This window comes from Phalacrocorax aristotelis, chromosome 1 (assembly GCF_949628215.1).
Source record: "Phalacrocorax aristotelis chromosome 1, bGulAri2.1, whole genome shotgun sequence".
Lineage (NCBI taxonomy): Eukaryota > Metazoa > Chordata > Aves > Suliformes > Phalacrocoracidae > Phalacrocorax > Phalacrocorax aristotelis.
Genome location: NC_134276.1, coordinates 113442130 through 113457615, shown reverse-complemented (window position 1 = coordinate 113457615; position 15486 = coordinate 113442130). Strand labels below are relative to the sequence as shown.

The 15486-nt window shown below is 35.1% G+C and overlaps 1 long non-coding RNA gene across 7 annotated transcripts in view; it reads left to right on the top strand.

The window, feature by feature from the left end:
- Positions 1-15486, top strand: part of LOC142061318 (uncharacterized) — a 92548-nt gene that overhangs the window by 55019 nt on the left and 22043 nt on the right. The window lies entirely within an intron of this gene.

The window sequence follows — 15486 nt, the reverse complement described above, 5'->3', positions numbered from 1 at the left end:
TTATGAATCAGTGGAATAAGTATTAAATTGCTGTTTGAACAAGAGAATTCAATGAAGCAGAGTTTTCTATGGCAAAAAACAGACAACACACAGATTGTAAATTACATAGTTATCCGTCAGATAAATGGTCTGTTAAAAGAGAAACAAAACAAAAGAAAACAAAAGAAATAGCCACTTAAAAGACTCTTCTCTATAGACACACACATTTAAAACTCAGCTGAGCGGGATTAAGAATCACCGAAGCACTGATATGTACTTAATCAATTTTCTGTCTCCTGCTGGCTGTTATATACAAACATGACTTTCATTCCTAAAGTTAGTTTATGTCAGGTTTTCAGGGACTAGAGAAGAATCTTTTTATCCATATATTTCAGTATTCTCAGACACAGCTACATCATTAAAAGCATTTGATCAACTTACTTAAGATAATAAAATTCTTCTTGATAGTTGTAGGAAAAAAGAAGAAAACCTGATATATTCCTGAGATATGCCAGACACTACATTTTTTTATTATATAGCTATTTTATTTAAATAGCATGTAAATTTATTTCTTTCCATCTAACTGGTTTTTTTTTTTCTATTCTTTCTCATGCACATGCTGTTTTGGATTGCAGATATTTGTAAAGTAAATAGTATGGCAATATCATTTCTGTACTGGCAAAATGGCTTGCCTTTTATTTACTTGTCATGTTTTGTTTATAAAAGTACAGTCCATGTCACTAAGATGTTCTTTGTTTTTCAATGTTGGAAGAAACTACTTGAGGTAACATTGTTTCCAATATTGAAATTTCCCACCACAGAATACTTCAGACATTTAAAATACAAATTAAATTATGCTTGCTTCAAACTATATATATATGCAGTGCATGCACTTGATTATATTATAAGGAAAAAGCTATTTCATATGTTTAAATATTTATGCAAGATCTGGGCTTTTTCTTTTTTAAGTATAAATAAACTAGTCATTTAATAGCCTAATCTCACCCTGAAATGCCGCCATACCTGGAACAGCTTTTTATCATTATAGAGTTCTTTCTCTAAAATGACAGGAATCAGACCAGCTAAAATTATTGAACAATATGTTTATATTGATTTTCGGTGAAGAACCTAAATTAACTTCAATAACTTCAAATAGTTTTGCATTAAAAAAATGCTTTGTTATATTTCACGCATATAACAGCAGACAAGAGGAGGGCTGGGTTTTTTATTGTTTTGTTTTTACAATTACTGGTCTCTATTGTTTGCATTTCTTAAAGTGTGGGAAAGAGAAAGGAGGCATTAGTAGTGTTTAAAATAAAATCTGGGGATGTCTTCAGCCTGATTTGCTCTGTTCCATCTGAACTGGTAGAGGTGTAGACCTAGCAGCTGGTGGAGGGGAAATTATTTTGATAATCATTTAATGTTTCTATAGATGAGACAATGACAATTAACGTTTTTGATATGGCAGCACAACACATACTAATTCTACACTGTCCTTAAAATGCTCTGTTTTTCTAGCAAAACATTTTACCAGATTTGAAGGTATACTAGTGTTTTTAATGTTAAAAACATTTTAGTGTCTTGTGGACCATGGGCCAGGTTTTTTTTATGTTAAAGAAAGTGAATTAAAACATTAAACTTCAGTGAATAAAGAGAAAAATATTTTTGTTAGCAACCATAAGTAATGTTTTCTTGCGATAGCTAAAACAAGTTAATTAGAACTATCCATTTAGTAAACATAGTCCTATGGAGCTAAAATCAATAAGCCAATAAAATTCCTCTCCCTGTCTGTTACACAGAACTGTATCTGTAGGTACATGCAAACACATGCAAATATTCTTTCTAAAACATTTGTAATTAAAATATATACGGACATAAATATATTTCAGACGTTAGCTCTTTCAAATGCTAGTTTTGTAGCTATAGAAATTATTCACAATGGTTCCACTCATACAAGTCACCACGTTGATGTGTCTTTCTAGCTCTTGGATGGATGTGATAAACAATTGCATATGACAGTTTTCCTGAAAAATATTTTAAAAAGCATGTAACAAGAATGCATTGATTTAGAAAAAAGCGATTCATAACCCAATTAATATAAATAGCACTTTGAAATCATAAAGCACAGGTACAAAAAAAGGAATGTGGGAAAAGACAGGGACCACAATTCACAATTTTGTGTTGGAAAATGATGTGTTAGACACTGTCGGTCCTAACCTCACCAGGCATAAATCCAGCTAACTCCACAGGCAGTAATGGGACTGTTCCAGTCTGTCACAGCTAAAGGGCTAGCTCTAAAGCTTTTCAAGCAAATTTTCCTCTTTTAAACTGGTGCTGTATGAGCACTTTTAAATATGACCATCTGAGCAAAGTAATTTCTCAAACGCATTAGGTTTTAATTATGACAGCTTAAATTAATTGCTCAGGTAAATTAAAGACTTTAATTCCAGATAGTTTCCTCACTCAGAACCATTTCCACTTCATTTGAAAAACCCTTTGCATAGTGCTTTAGTGACATTTAAGTTTTTGTTTGTCATCATTAACCATTTCTCCAGAGCATTGCAGAAACTGTCCTCCCACTTGTTGTATGCAGAAGCCCGAAGTATTAATCTTGCGTTTATCATCGAGAAATGGACTTTGACAAATTAATTCCAGGGCATCTTCCTCAAGCAGCTTAGGGCGAATACATAGCAATCTGCTCTGCCGGGGATTACCATGCTGGTGGCAGAACCAGTAGGAGAGACCTTCTGCCCACAGCTCACCTGCTTCTGTGAGCAGTCTGTGAACCTCCTGTAACTTATTCTATAATAATACTCTGAAACCCAATATCAAGAAGTTACAGTAAATTGTGATGCACACAGCAAGCCTCTTGTCACAACTGCAAAGTACATACAGTTTTCCGAGTGAAAAAATGGGGCTAGGGTTATGAAGAAACCTTTACATTCAGTGTTTGAAGGGACTTAACACAAAGTGGAAGAAGAGAGACTGTTTTGTGCACGACTCGGAAGCATAAACAGGAGAGGAAAGGAGAATTTATGAAAATACATAAAATTTAGAGTGAAAGGTTGTGGAGATTGTGGAATAAGCAAGAAATTATAAAAGCTACTGCATTTGGTGCTTTAAAATTAGATTTTACAAGATAATAAGGAAGGAAAAAAGGAAAACTGATAAAAGAAGCACTCTGATTCCTTAATCTCGAGTCTAGCTGAGCTTTGTTTATGCATCTTAACACCAGTCACCTAGGCAGATCTAAATTACATGGATAACAACAGCTCCCAGAAGACAAGAGTTATGCTCTCTGTGTTGCAAGGCTGACAAGAGGAGGAACAAAAGATTTTGAAATGAATGTTAGGTTCACCTAATTTAATTCAAATAGATTAGCCATTTGAGAAATGTTTCACTCTGCCAAGGAGACTGGAAGCACTGGAACAAATTTCTGCTTTAGTTTTGCTACCTTCAGTCGAGTTTTATCAAGTTTAAATTTGGCCTGCACCAGACAGAGGGAGCAGCAGAGTTCCCGTGGTTTGCTCTGGGTGGATCAGGGCTGAGTTTTATCAGAACCTAGAAAAGTTTGTAGAAACCTAACCAAAACCAGAACAGTTTTATTTGCATGACTGTTACTTCTAGAGGGCCACCCCTGCTCTGTAGCAGCTCTGTTGCATGTGCTGTCTAGGTGTATCTTCCCATTCAGTGAGCTGAATGAATAGTCAGTATAGTTCCAGAAGAACTCATGATGAGTTGCCATGCTTCACTGTTTCCCTAGAATAGCTTGCAGAGAAAATTTGATTGCTGTAGGAAGGAAGGGAGTACAATTTACCCTACTTAAATTTTCAAAAGATGTACTATAAATTACAGTGAAAAATCAGTAAAAGATATCAAACAGCCTTTATTAGAGCAGAAATTATTTTTACCAAAAGCAGAGTATGGTTTCTTTTGAAGGACTGCTGCTTAAATACATGTGGGACCAGTGAGTTCACTGAAAGTTACCAGTACTTTTCAAAAATGTTATTGTCATGGGTGCAGTACCTTGACATAGAAGAAATGAGAGGATAAGAGAAAGCTGACTAGACGCTCAAAGATAAAGGGCAAATTGATTAATAAAATATTTTCCAATGGAATTGCAGAACTGGTGAAAAAGTTCCGGTTTAACTCAGTTTTTATTATTTATAGATTTCATGTGCTGCTTGAATAAAAATGATGGAAAACTCTCCACTGAATCTTGGCTAGCAGTACCAGCCAAAGCAGGTGCAGAATATTTCAAGGCGCTAGGAGGACCAGTGAGATTCCTCTTTCTGGTGGTTTAATAAAATATGCAAAGACTGTGTTAAATGCAGATAAGTGGAGAATATCTTTCTATGTCTACTGGAACTCAAAAAGATCATGAGAATTTTTTTCAGACAGCTAAGCGCCCAAAGAATATATCCAAAAGCTTGTTTCGGAAGTGATCCATACCAAAGTAGGTACATAAGTGCATTTGTCCAAAAGTTATGGTTTCCCCCCTTTCAGTAAGTTTAAATTAGGAGAACATTCTGATATTTTAAGTAGCAAAAATTGACATTAAATAGTGTCATGTGCACAATGATCCTATTTATTTAATCAGTACAAGTCATGGATCAAAATTCTAATCAAGGCTAAAAGTATTGGTTTTGACTAGCAAATATCAATAACAAATTAGACTGTCAATCAAACACAAATCACATTTCTTCAGAGGTCAGCTCTCAGTAGTTCACACTGTCAACACCAAGAAAGGGGAAAAAGAATGAGATGTGGAAATAGGTAGGAAAAAGAATATGTAGAATGTACCTATTCTACCTATGTAGAATATTTTGGATATTTTCAAATTATACTATTTAATGTCACATACTTAAGAGAAGTGGGAAAATTATCTAAAGGAGGAATATGTAAAAGCTCTTAGGAATTCTGAAAGATTGGAAAATTGAAATTCTAGGCTTTTTTATTTTAGAGGAAGAAAGTAAGATCATCAGAATTATATTTTTCTCATCTTCAATTTCCAGTAAAAATTTGGAACAAATATTCAAGTAAATTAATCACATAGATGGTACCTAGGACATGAATATGCACCAATACGGATTTATCAAGAGCAAATTATGTTAAATCTATCTAGTTTGTTCCTATGATAGCTTGTAAGAGTGGAGGAGTGTGTGCTATGTATCTTGACTTAAGTAAGGCTTTTGATGTTGTTGCAGATTGTATTCATTAGCAAGAGAAAAAAATACAACCAAACTGAAAGTACTAAAAAAACATCTGGAAAATCATACTCAAGGGGCACTTAATATTGTGCATTATCAAACTGGAATAATATATCACTAATTCTTAACATGTCTTTTCTGAGCCTATGATTCTATGATTAAAATTTTTTGATGAGCTGACCAATAGAAGAGAATAGGCATATTCATTTTACAGATGCCACCAATTTTGGAAAGGTAGTGGCCCTCTAGGAGATGGGTTCAAGTGTAAAATGATCACGACAGACTGGAGAAATCAGTCAAAAAAACAAACAACGTGGCTCAATTTTAAAAAGTTTCCCCTTTTATAAGCATATAATGAATGGGCACCACCTCAAAATTACTGGCTGTACAGAAAAGACCTATAAGGAGGGAATGTATTGAAAACTCAGTGTGGCAATGACAATGGCCGTGTTGTTTTTGGAAAGACTGACATGCTACTGGGTTGTGAAATATGAGTTTGTCAATAAAACATATGGCATAACATTTCCACCACACAGGTCAAAAGTAGTCTGCCCAGCTCTGGGACTGCATTTGAATAAAATGTTGGATCTGTCAGAAAATGGTACGAGAATAGCAAAAGACTGATCAGTGATCAAGAAAATATGGCTTAAAATGAAATACTGAAAGTTTTGGAGTTGTTACAGAGAAAAAGGAAACCCAAGGGAGGGAGTTAGTCTTCCCTTACGTAGATGTTTGTTAGAAGGAAGGAAAAAGCTGTTCTGTAGTCCTATCTACATGTTAATATTACATGTACGAATTGGTAATAGTCTCAGTGCTGTTAGCCCTACTTCTGACATTTGTCAGAAAGTGGCGTTTGTCACTACAACATTCCTGAAAGAAGTCAATGTTGAAAATGTAGTATGCACGATACGTAAAAAGTGCTTGCCCATTCTTGGAAACCATAAAAAAACATTAACTTCAAATGTTCCTCTTTGGCACCTCTAGTAATGAGTGGCATGTATAAAAAAGTTAGAAAAAGAGATGCTGTCAAAAACTCATAAGATGTAAACTGAATTAGATTTATTGAAACTACACAAATTAACACAGCCTAAGAAAATGGTCAAATATGAGAATATGCTCAAATAACATTGTATTAACGAGTACGAGCGCATGCTTGTTAAACTATTCCATTCTAAGAGATTCATGCTATCAGAATTTGGACAAGAGTTTAGTATGAAGTGTCTGCTTACAAAATCTAATCATCAGCCTAACCTCCAAACTGGGAGACTAGGTTAGTAATAGAAATGGTACTATGCAGAAATAGTGAAGATGATATTCTTGTGAGGAGAAAATTAAAATAAACAGTAAAACACTAGAAGAAGAGATGCAGAGCAGAAGACAACTGCTGGTAAAGAATACTGTGAGGAAATTAGACGGGCCGAATGGGCCATTCAGGTTTCTCTGCTAAGGAAAGATACTTGCTCTGTAGTAACCAGCAGTTCTGTAACTCTTCAGAACCTCAGAAACTTGGGAGAGCCGTGAATTTGGCCCAACTTCTTCCAAACTGAGGGATTAAACTAGTCATCAAAAACCCACTTCCTTTCTAGAAAGCATTATACTTCCTCCTCAAGCCAGCAAGCAAGCCCCTATTTGCAGAGCTGGAAGAACGTGGCCCAAGGAGACTTTGAACCATAAAACTAACTTTTCTGGGATTATGTGGGACTCAAAATCTACTCCTGCAAAAGATAAAAGTACACACACATAGATAAACAGGTAGATACAACATTTCTCAAAACAGACCAAATTTTGGAGATGGCTGATGCACACGCAGTCACCTTCCCTAAAGCCAGTGGAAATGTAGCCAAGTGAGAATTTCCAGGATGAGTAAGCTGTACACTGTTCCCCCAGCAGTAACTGCAGCAGACCGATAGTATCTCAGTTGCTTGTGATGCTTGGACCCTAATTTGCAATTCAGAAAAGCTTAGTTCTGAACACTTTTCCTAAACCTTTTGGCTGAACTAATTTAAGGGCTTCCTGAAGAATCTTACTTAGAAAGCACTCCTAATTAGAAAGAAAACTTAAACATTGTTTTAAGCATGTTTACATCTCCTAAAAATAATAAAGTAGAAGTACATATTTAGTGTTCTCATAAACTTAAATACTTTGCTAGATACATATAGCACAACTTTAAAGTGAAAAAAAAAGGTCAGAATAACTAGAAGAAAATTAGCAGTAGAGATAGAAGCAAAAAACCTTGCAAAAACTTCTTGAAACGTGTTCTGATAACTTCCTGCACAGCAGCGTAGATCAGGATCTGCTCCACTCAACTCAGTGGAATTAGGTTCAAGTGTAAAATCAGGAAAAATTATATTTGATTATGTCCCAAGTTATCAACTATTCTGTAAAATGAGTGTAAATAAGATGGGAAGAGTCTTTTGCACCTGCTAATAGAAGACTACTCTGTTATCTCAGGGCCTTCTGAAAACCATTGAAGGTAATTATAATCTTCCCAAGAGCTTTAGCACACCTGGCATTATATTTTCAGGAAGGAGATACCTGAAAGAACAAGAATATACAGAAAAGTCAGAGTACTTTTACTGTGAGGGGAACACGGCTCTGGCACGTTTTCTCAGACTCTCTTCCTTGCATTTGCATTATAATGTATGTATTCCATCAACATGCAATTGTAAATATACCCTTCAGAAAAATGACCTATTGATGGGTTCCCCAAAAAGCCTCTACTGACTATAATGTGTAATTTAATTTCAATTTCTATCTGAAATTAATTATAAGCCCTATGAGACATCATAGAAAATTGCATTTTCTGTTTTGCTTTTTTATTTTTTTATTAGTGGCAGTAAATTCATGCCAATTCTTTTTGAATTATGTTTATGGTTTTACTGATATGAAACTTTAACTGATAACACTAGCGAGGCAGCAATAAGCAATGTGAAATACACATGAATGCACTTATTCGTGGTTTATGATTAACCGTAAAATCCACTAGGTTTTTGAACAGCTTATCTTTTTCTAACATCCTTTATTGTGTTTCCAAGGCTTAGTATTTTATATATTAGGTAAAATATATGCTACTCTTATCATGAATAGAAATTAAAACTACAATTTATTTGCAGGACGTTTTTATAGCTGTATATATGTGTACTGCTGGTCATAACCTTGTATGAGGCTGAAATAAAATGATTTGACTGTAAAATATGTTATGCATGCTATCATATGGTTTGCTACAGTACTGCATTGAATGCATAAAAACCAGTCACCTCCAATACCCATGATGTTTCTAATATAGAGAGGAATACATTTTCCATCTGTATAACTTTTTTCTTACTGCATCTTTTACAAGCTTTATGTTAAGAACTTGGACTTTGGAATATCAAACATAATATTTTACCAGTTTTTTTAATAGCTTTTGTTGCAGCTCAATCTAGTCTCAGAGCTTTCTTTTTCACTTTGAGATAGCCCTAGGCTGAATGTAAAACCTAGGGCCAGGCTTTTCTCTCGGATTGGGTAGCTTGACTTCACATCCAATATCTGATACACTTCAACACTAGAGGAGACCCAAGCTCCTAGGCTTTGAAGTTCTGTAATACTTGAAAGAAAGCCCTAAGGCAAATATCAGAGTCAAAGAAGTTAAATCTGTTCTGGATAGGTGAAGCAATATCCCATAGCTACCAAGGGAGACTTAATTAATAAAAACACAGTAGCTTCCTGTTGTTCTGTACTGGAATATTGCCTATGATCTCTGTCAAGAAATGTAACAAAACAATTTAAATTAAATCCTTTATTCAAGGCATAACTTCTGTTTAGAAAAACAGTTTGGGTACTTTTGGAATTTAAAAAACAGTTATCCAATGTAGAGAGAAAGTAGCGGCTGAATGCCTAAAACCCATCGGATGCTGGGAGAAGAGGTATAAGTTAGAGAAAGAAGGAAAACCATACCTCATAAGTGTTCTGCCCTTTACAAAGCATATTGTTACTCTGCTTAGCCTCTTCAACTCAATGGTCCATGAAGCCTAATGTAGGTCCCAGTTTTTTGTAGAAATTGCTGAATTTCTACTTGTCCATGACAAAACACTGCTTTTGGGGGGAAATAAATAAATAAATAAATAACATATTAAATTTATCAACATGGATCATGCTGGAATAGAGTCAGTCATCCAAAAAGAAACTTAATCTGAAATATGTCCATTAGTCACTTCTGTATCTCAGTGTCCAGAGCACCTCTGTTTTTGCATACAAGTCCATAGAGAAAACCGTCAAAATGTGAAAACAGCTGCAGTCAGATTTTAATTTTTTTCGTGTTCTCCAACATCTTTACTGCTTCTAATTTTATTCTCCTCCCTGAAGTTGGTTTTTTTTCTGCCTTTGTCTTCTCTGTTATCAAGTAATTTCATCACCTATTTAGTTTTGCTTGCCTATTCTCTTCCCTCACAACTATTTATCAGTCTTTTAATCTGAGTGTCATGTTAACTCAAGTATTTCAAGAACCATATAATCAAATATATTTCATCACGTTATACCACTGACAGAAATTTCTGGAATATGATGAACAGTTGCAGCGGACATTTTTCTTATTCTAGGAGCATCATTTACTTGGCTTGCTAAAGATATTGTCACATATAGAAATATAAATTCCAAACATTCTGTCTTCCCCCCTTTTTTCCCCAGCTAAATACACACATAACATAAAAACAACTTCAGCACTGGACATTTCATTGGGGTTAATGACCCTTTCCAGGGTTGTGGAACATTGGGTCCCAGGAGGTTGTTAATTCTCAGAAAAAAACCTGTTCCTCTGCTTTTATTGCTTAAATATATCATGTGTAGAATTGGTTACTGCCATATCACATAAATACTCAAGAGAAAAAAATAAGGCAAGTTCTCAGCTGAGCAGAAACTGATATGACTCAAACTGACTTTGTCTTATGCTAGATGGCAGTTGGATGTTAGCAAGAGTATCCACTGCTCATCCTTATTTTAATAACAATTTCAGGGTAAAAGACAGCCATTTACTTTTCCTTTATAAAGGGTCTGAAGATGATTTATCTGGGAGAGCATCAGTTGCACTTTTGAATCATAAAACAAATAAAACCTCATAACTTACATATAACTTCTTCTAATTTGTACCTGCCCCAAAATTACATTTTGACACTTTGAACTGAAAGTAGATCTACAGTTTCAACAAGGCACTGATTAAATTGAGTTATTAGCCCCTCAATACCAGTGTTTAAAATGAAAATACCGACAGACTATTAAGTATAGTGCCTATTAAGAACAAGATCTAAAACATATTATTGGGGGTTTTTTTGTTTGTTTTTAACACGTTCTTTTTCTTCTCTTTTAATTTGTAGGCATCTTTATCAGTCTCATGTTTTAAAATAAGAAAGTCAGAATTAAACCATTGCATTTAGCATAGCCTGAACTGGGTTTGGTGTTCATTAAACACCATTCATTAATTGGTGTTAATTAAACGCAACGTTTAATTAACAGGTGAAGCACAGTAGTAAAATAGACTCAGGTAGACTCTGACAGTTAAAAAATAACATAATTAAATAGAAACTAATAATAAACATCCCATTAGATTTTCTCTTATGCATTTCTTTTGGAAAGACCATTTTTCTCAGTTTAAATCTAACTGGCTATTAATGTCTTCTTTTTTCTGAGTTGCTTTTGAAATGATAAGGAAAATATTGAGAAAGAGCATCCATGTCTTTGCTGCACAGATCACCAAGTCATTAACACACAGTTCATGGAACAACATGCAGGACTGAAAGAAAGAAAGAGGTCAGCACCATTACACTGTCAAAGGTGCCAAACCCCATTCTTTCCTACATCAAAATTTCTGGCATACCCTATAAAGCTTTTAGCCAGAATTGAAGGTATGGGCAGGAAAAGCAATTTTATCAATTACTTTTTGTCCTTTTAGATTTTGCTATTGTAAGTCCAACTGTGTTTGGCCAGCTTTTGTCCTGTCATGTTTTCATTAGCTTGGATACAAGCTCTTCCTTAAAGTTTTATAAAAAGTGAAGGAGCTGAAGTTAGGTCCTACTGGAAACCAGAATGCCAAGTGAATGGTTACAGTAATTTACTTTCATCTAGGTTAGCATGTTCTATGCTAAACTTTGATCAGTTTGACTGCCTTTTGGACTGCTCATTCACTCACTAGGGAATGATAATAACATATCGACAACCAAGTCAGTCATCTAGATCTGAGCTATCATAATCTTTCAGCAGCTGAGCAACCAACCAGAACCACTTTTCAAAGTGAAGTGGACTGCTCAGGTACACAGCAAAGATGTCTATGAAGGCCCAAGAGCTGGGTATTCCACATAAATTACTATTCCACTCTTCCACAAATCCTTATGAAGGACACTGATGATATTGAACAATGTTAGACCAACATTAGACCAGTTCTGGTCAACCAAAGTTAGACCAGATAAAGAATCAGTTCTGAAAATGCATAACGGTCAAAAAAAAAAAAGTCTTTTTCCTGGCGGTCATGAGCTATGCAGCATTATGCCACATATAAGCAGGCGTTCATATCCTATCATATGTATGTTCGTATTCTATCAAACAATTGATTACATGCTTAAGTAGTGTGTAACTAGATGGATTTCATGTAAAACCTTAAAGCAGCTTGCGTTTGACCTGGGGCATGCCTGGAAGCCTTAGAGACACAAGCTTTTCAGCTGCCCCACATTCTGCTTCTGGGTCCATGTGTGACTTCCTAAACCCCAAGTCTTCCAAGCAGCTAAAGTCCTATTGGGAAACCTAAGCAAGGTTCCCTCCTTCTGCTTCTCCCAACTTCCTCAATCCTATAGACTTTCTGAACGTATCTGACAGATTTGAGGTCCCATCATTCACAACAATAATTTACTTAATTAGAAACATGGCAGGCCACCTTCCTCACTCTCTGCTAGTTATTTAAACAGTGGCTTAGTGGTTTAATTTCTCACTTAGAGTGCCTGGACTCCTAGGTTCATTTTCATTCTTTGTGTGTAAATACCTAAAAATCTCATTTCTGGAAAAATGCTCAGGCTACCAAGTGAGGTTTCAGCTTTGGAAAAGGTTCACTGCTTCTCCTTTCGAAGCTGGCACCTCTTTCATTACTAAATTAGATATTTTGGCTAAAGCAACCCTAGCTGCATAACCTGATGGTTAGATCCTCTTTTCAGGAAAAAGGATGAAGACGGTGGTTAGCTGTTCCCAACTCTGTATTTTAAATAACACAAATGAGTGTTCTGGGAAATTTTTTAAGAAAGCTTTCAAGACTTAGAAGATAACTTGAGGAAAAATAAATCACAGATACATCTTGGCTTTCCCCTCTCAAATTTTCATTCTCTGTCTGTATGGAGCCTAGGTACACAATTTTCACTATTTAAGATATACCTTAAGCTTAAGGTGCCATTTTTTCTTAAGTTGAGTTTAAGGTCTTCATTCTACCCCACCCCCGATATATTCTATACCTGTGAGATATTACAAGATCTAGGTAATCATGTTGTCTGAGGGATTCTTATCAGGGAGTTGTTTTCGAGATTTTTAAAGGAAGAACTAGTTCATAACCACAGTAAAACAAGGTAGGAAAAAAAGCAGATCTAGTGGAATAGGACTGATCTGTTCCTTATTTTTTCCCTCTGCAAAATGACAGTATCAAAAAACACAGCTCAGGTCAATCCCCAGCAATTCATTCATTTAGACCAACACAGAAAAAATATTACTGGATCTTTATTTTAATGATGGCATTTTTTAAACCTAAATTCTGTTCTGTGAAAATTATTTCTCAGCTTTGCTTTCGTTTAAAAAAAAGCCATATTCTGTAATATTTTTTTCTCAGTAAGTTTATTCTTTTCCTGAGATATTTGCTAATTCCGGGTTTATTGTCATACCCTACAATTATATATGGTCTTATGTATATATAAAACCAGACCCTCCTATAGTACTGTAGTACTATAGAAATGTGCACAGCTATTATTCAGAGAAAAATCTCACTTCTGAAAAGCCACATTTTTAACAAGTGCAATTTCCAAGTAAGTTATGGTTCTGGCTTTTGTTGTAATACTAAAAGGCTTTAATCCTTTTGATGAACTGAATCATGGCATTGGACATAAAATCATAGGTTCTTTCACATATACACAAAGCTTTCCAGACAAGTCCAAAATACACTTTGGCAGTCTCTAATAACAACAAAGGAAAATGTTACTCAGCAATGACAAATATTTCTGAAGAAGACTCTCAGCTTTTCGCTTTCTTGCAGTGTTACTGTTTTTGCTAGTATTCTTTCCTCAGCAATATTTTCCAGTCTTTATTAAACAATCTAATCCTCTTTGGCAAGTTGCCTAAGTAAAAGTAATCTTTAGTGTAAACATGAAAAGGAGCTTTTCTATAGCTACCCTTTGCCTTTCTGCAGAGGAGAATAAATGTAATGATGTACATTGTCTATCTAGCTCATATGACTAGTGACAGAAGCATTCATTCCAAGCACATTTCTATTTTAGCCACTTATTTGCACCCCGTTAGTGCATGAAGAGCAATATTTCTGTGGAGGTACGGTGACATCAAGTGGCTAGCTAAATGATCCCTGCAAATATAATAATATCGATATATACTCTAGATGTTGGAGTAGAAGCCAATATAGGGAACTACCAACAGGTAATATTAAGAATATATTACCTTTTTGATATATTAGTGAACTTCCAGTTCCATACGATGGATTAAAATCTAAATTTCAGATATATCATTAGGCTATGTATCATTAAATGTCATTAATGAAAAACCAAACCATCATATTTCATTCTTGAGGTAGAGTTCAAATACAAGGGACTGACACTGAGGTGAAAAACAGTGCTCAATAACAAATCATCTGAACTACACTCTTTTACCTTGTGCTAAAATGTATCTGGGTTATTCAGTCAGCTTCTGTGCCCTCATTAGGAAAACGCAGAGTGTGATAATTATCTTTGGATAGGATTTTTGTGATTGAGGTAAGAAGTTAATATGTACAACTTTAATTGCACGTTCTGGTTCAATGACAACACAGCCTTATAAAAAGTAACAAATAAAGTTCAATTTGTTCAAATAAAGTTCAACTTGTTCTATAGTAGGCTTCCTTTAAAATCCTCTGTTGTCAAAATGTACGCTTCCAACCCTTTCCAGACTATGACTGGTTCATGAGTATGAAGGTATACATTTTAAGAGTCTCCAGTGAGCGCATTTTCTTCACCAGCTTGTTTTTCACTCATTTACTTAATGAGATGACTCCTGCATCACCTCTCCTACAGTCAGATCTTTCTTCTGTCTACTACCTCCAGCCCCTCAAAACCAGTGCAATGATTTTGATCACTCACCATCTTCCTTCAATGTCACATCAGATTTTCCTGCTTCAAGGCTTGCTTGAGCCCACTCATTTGGATGGCCTCCAAAAGAGATTAGCTGGGGAATCTCAATATGTAATCAATAAAAGATAAGATTTCTCTGGACTAAAGAGGAACTGCAGAATTCAGACGCATTGGAATATTACCAAAATGGTAGCTGAGAAGCACAGAGGGAATATTAGATGGAGTTTGTTTGAATTTGTATGCACTGATACAAAAATTACAAGTTAATTTACAGTTTAATACAGGGGCAGTATAATACAGTGGCTGTATAATACTGACCTAACTCATAGAAAAGATGTCAGCTCCTTTCTTCAGTTTGATGAAAGTCTTTAACATTGAACATCTTACTTGACTAATCCACGTTTGTCTATATATTCTAATGATTCCACCTTTGTGGGTTAATCATATTTACCTGAAAGGTTTTATATATAGAGAGTTGTTCTTGTTGTTCTCGTTGTTGTGTGATTTTCAGAATACAAATTATTAGCTCTGGTGCACCAAGACTTATTTGCAAGTTTAAGATGCAAATACAATTTTAGTAAATAAAGAAAAATTCTGACATGAACTCTATATTCTCTAGTGGGCACTCTCATAAAAATATTATGTATGAGAAGCAATATGGGACAAAAATCACATGGCTGTATTGCTTTGGAAGATATACAAAATAAAAAGCATTAATCAGTCTGCTCAGAGGACTATTTAAACCAGAAATCCCATTAAGTGCTTAAATTGATTTACTCTTCCCTCCCCCAAAATAATAAAATAAAATTCCTCTAGTGTCTATTAATTCAGACAATAAATAAAGGTAGGTAGGTAAAATCCTTGGGGAAAGGAGGGACCTTAAGGCCATCTGATTCATATTTCATACATCTTCCATTTCTCCATTTTTATTTCATCCTTGTGGAAATTCATACATACACAATGTC